Source organism: Gossypium hirsutum, chromosome A12 (assembly GCF_007990345.1).
Source record: "Gossypium hirsutum isolate 1008001.06 chromosome A12, Gossypium_hirsutum_v2.1, whole genome shotgun sequence".
NCBI classification, from domain to species: Eukaryota; Viridiplantae; Streptophyta; class Magnoliopsida; order Malvales; family Malvaceae; genus Gossypium; species Gossypium hirsutum.
The window spans coordinates 1,303,434-1,307,912 of NC_053435.1; positions in this window are offsets into that span (position 1 = coordinate 1,303,434).

Consider the following 4,479-nt stretch of genomic DNA (forward strand, 5'->3'; position numbering starts at 1 on the left):
ATTAGATAAAGGGTTCATGTAACCGAGTATGTGCCTTGGAGACCTGTCTTGTTGTGAAAAAGAGGAGGTCTTTAAGACTGTGTATAGTTACAGGCAGTGAATAACGGTAGGTAAAGAATAATTCCTTTGCTCGTATTGATGTCTGTTTGATCAGTTGAAAGGTGCTGCAGTATTTTCCAAGTAGACCTTCGATCTGGTATTATCAGTTGAAAGTTAAAGAGTGTGATGTCCAAAAAGCCTCGAACTCGATATGGTCATTATGAATTTTTGGTGATGCCATTGTTTAACAATGCTCTGCTGCTTTTGGATTTGATGAATGAATTTTTCAGTCTATTTGGATAGATTTGTGGTTGTGTTCATTGCGATATATTGATTTTTCAAAGACAGATCGAATGCACAAATCTAAGATTGTATTACAGACTTTCGGGAAACAGTTATATGGAAATTCAGCAATGTAGGTTCAGACTCTAGTATCATGATAAAAAGAAATGGTTGAATTAGATTATGCGGTCAGAGGAGATTAAGCGATGCAGATTTTCAATGATTCTACGGGATCGATTACAAAAAAGGATATATGGTCAGAGGCTCCATGTGATTGATCAACCAGGTGATAACGAGGGCGTACGTTTGTAGTATATAGTGATGCGTCTCTGAGTGTTTGGGTTGTGTACTTATGCAGTCAGGAAAGTGGTGGCATATGCTTCCGACAACTGAACCGCACGAGAAGAATTATCCTACACATGATTTGGAATTGGCAGCGATCGTGTTTGCTTTGAAGATATGGAGACACTACTTATATGGTGAGAATGTGTATACATATAAAGCTGAGTATTAATGACTCAGAAGAGTTAAATTTGAGACAGAGACGATGGTTAGAGTTGCTGAAAGATTATGATCTTGTTATTGACTATACCCAGGGAAAGAAATGTCGTAGCAGATGCACTTAGTCGGAATCATCATTATTTGCATTACGGCATTGAGTGCTCATTTATCTATTAATGAGGATGGTTCTGTACTAGCGGAATTAAAAGCTAAACCTGTGTTCTTTCAACGGATTCGGAATTACAAGATGAAGACCCAAAATTGATGCTAAAACGACAGATGGTTCAAAATGAGTTAAGCTCAGAATACTCCATTGATGAAAATGGTATGTTATATTATCGTAATAGAATATGTGTTCCAATAATTTAGACTTGAAAAATGATATTTTATCAGAGGCTCACAGTAGTATGTGTTCTATTCACCCGGGGAGTACAAAAATGTATTGTGATTTGAAGAAAATGTATTGGTGGCCTGGAATGAAACGAGAAATCTGTGAATATGTAGCAAGATGTTTGATTTGTCAACAGGTGAAAGCTGAGCATCAAGTACCGACAGGGTTGTTACAGCCCATTATGATTCCAGAGTGGAAATGGGAACATGTCACGATGGATTTTGTATCTGGATTACCAGTAACTCCGAAGAAGAAAGATTCGATATGGGTGATTGTTGATCGGTTAACTAAGTTGGCACATTTTATTCCAGTCAGAGCAGATTATCAGCTTGAAAAGTTAGCGGAGTTATATGTGTCTGAGATAGTGAGGTTACATGGGGTACCAATATCTATTATTTCGGATCGAGATCCGAGATTTACCTCGAGATTTTGGAGTAAATTACAGGAGGCTCTGGGCACCAAATTAAATTTCAGCACAGCTTTTCATCCCCAGACAGATGGGCAGTCAGAGCGAGTGATTCAGATTTTAGAAGATATGTTAAGGTGTTGTATACTTGAGTTCGGCGGCAGCTGGGAAAGGTATTACCTTTAGCCGAATTTGCTTATAATAATAGTTATCAAACTAGTATTAAAATGGCACCGTTTGAAGCTCTGTATGGAAGAAAGTGTAGAACTCCATTATATTGGTCTGAATTAAGTGAATCGAAACTGGTGGGAGTGGACTTGATTCGGGAAACTGAAGAAAAAGTTCGTATTATTCGAGATTGTTTAAAAGCTGCCTCCGATCGGCAAAAATCATATGCAGATTGAAGAGAAGGGATATAGAGTTTAGTGTGGGTGATCGTGTATTTTGAAAGTGTCACCGTGGAAGAAAGTTTTGCGGTTCGGCAGAAAGGGAAAACTCAGCCCACGATTTATCGGGCCGTATGAAATCATTGAAAGAATCGGTCCGGTAGCTTATAGATTGGCTTTGCCCCTGGAACTTGAAAATATTCACAATGTGTTTCATGTGTCTATGTTGAGACGGTACAGATCAGATCCATCACATGTAATTCCTCATACGAAAATAGAGCTCCAACCTGACATGACTTATTCAGAGGAACCGGTGAAAATTTAGCTCGGGAGGTTAAAGAGTTGAGGAATAAACGTGTACCACTAGTTAAGGTGCTATGGAATCGACATGGATCTGAGGAGGCAACCTGGGAAATGGAGGAATTGATGAAATTTCAGTATCCGAATTTATTTCCAGGTACGAAATTTCGGGGACGAAATTTCCTAAAAGGGGGGAGAGTTGTAATAGCCTGAATTTTTAGTGGTGTCGGAATGGTGATTCGAGATCACTAAATCTGACAAACGAGTAGAAATATTATAAATTTAGTAAGTATAAGTTAAATGTGAAGTTAGGAAAATTTTTGAAATAGTGAATAGTGTACTAGGAATAAATATTAAAATAATTAAAATAAAAAACGAGGTATCGAGACCTCGAAAATTTTCAACCGAGCCATAAATATTTTTATAAATATTTATAGAGTGTCATTGAGTTGGTATTAAAGTTTCGTTAGAAAATTTTAACGTTTGGATAGTTAATTAACTAAAAAGGACTAAATTGGGAATAGTGTAAAATTTGTTAAATTGTGATTAAATAGCTTAAGTGACTAAAGTGGAGGGATTTAAAAGGCAATTAGGCCCAAATTATATGGGCTGGACGGTTGGGTAAAAAAAAATCAGCAGAATGTAAGGAGAAACAGGGGCAAAATTGGAAACTTAACAAATTAAACATTTAAAACAAAGACAAAAGTGAGAAATCTAGAGATCTCTTCACAATTTATCAGAAAAAACGCCATAGGAGGTCTGGAATAAGCTTTTTCATATTTTTGAATCACGTAAGTTTAATTCTTGATTATTTCTTCTAATTTTTGTGATTTTGATACTTTTACAATTAGGTCCAACTAATTATTTCATTAGTTTTTGATTCCATGGCTGATTTTGAAAGTTACCATTGATGAGTGTTGGATTTTTATGATGAATAAACATGGAATTGAAGCTTTAATTTTGTTATATGATGATTTTATTAAGTAATTTTGATAGAAATTGATTTTAGGGACCTAATTGTGAAAAAGTTGGGAATTAAGGTTTGGTGTTGCGGTTTTGAGTATGAAAGGCTATGTAGTAGTCTAAAATAGTTGGAAAGGTGTTAATTGAGAAAAATTAGATCAATTGAGGGGTTAATTGAGTAGGGATCAAATTGTAAAAATTGTAAAGTTTGGGGTAAAAGTGTAATTTCAAAATTAAAGGGCATAAATTGTGAAATGAATTAGAATTGAATTAAATGCTGATGAATGAATAAATTTGCATTTTAGATCGAGAACCCGAAACAAGTCGAGGAAAAGAAAAAGTAGCCGATTAGTCCCTGAACTTTTACAAATTCTGCAAATCGATCCAGGTAAGTTCATATGGCTGAAATTTAATGATTAAATGTTAATTTCATGAATTATACAATGTATGATGAAATGTATTTATTGTTGAAATGAGAATAAAATAAAAATGTGAAAATCGAATAAATGATCAAATTAAGTGGAACACCGGATTTGAGTACTTCTGATCAAGAAACAAAGTGATAAGTGGCTACACTTATCTGATCAAGAAACAAAGTGATAAGTGGTTACACTTATCTGATCAAGAAACAAAGTGATAAGTGGTTACACTTATCTGATCAAGAGACAAAGTGATAAGTGGCTACACTTATCTGATCAAGTGATAAAGTGATAAGTGGTAGGTTCAGCTACACTTATCTGATCAAGTGGCAAAGTGATAAGTGGTAGCCTAGCTACACTTATCTGATCAAGTGGCAAAGTGATAAGTGGTAGCCTAGCTACACTTATCTGATCAAGGACAAGTGATAAGAGGTCATATGTCAAAGTGAAAGTGAAGTACTCAATTTTCCGTAACCGTTCCTTAATTTTGATCAAGGATGGTAAGTGACAAATGGGCCCAAAGGAATTATGGTAAAAGAATAAGTAGTAGTGAGTTTATACCAAGGAACTCACCAAAGATTGTGGTTGACAGGTAAATTTAGTAATGGTGTATATTGTATAAGTGTACAAGTGTTTGGTAAGATTTATGTTTTATGCCTATGAACTTACTAAGCTTTTCTATAAGCTTACATGTGTGTGTTTATTGTTTTTGTAGATTAACGTATTTATACATTCGGAGGATCGGATCTACATCAAGAATCACACTATCCAGATATACTCCGGTAGTTTATG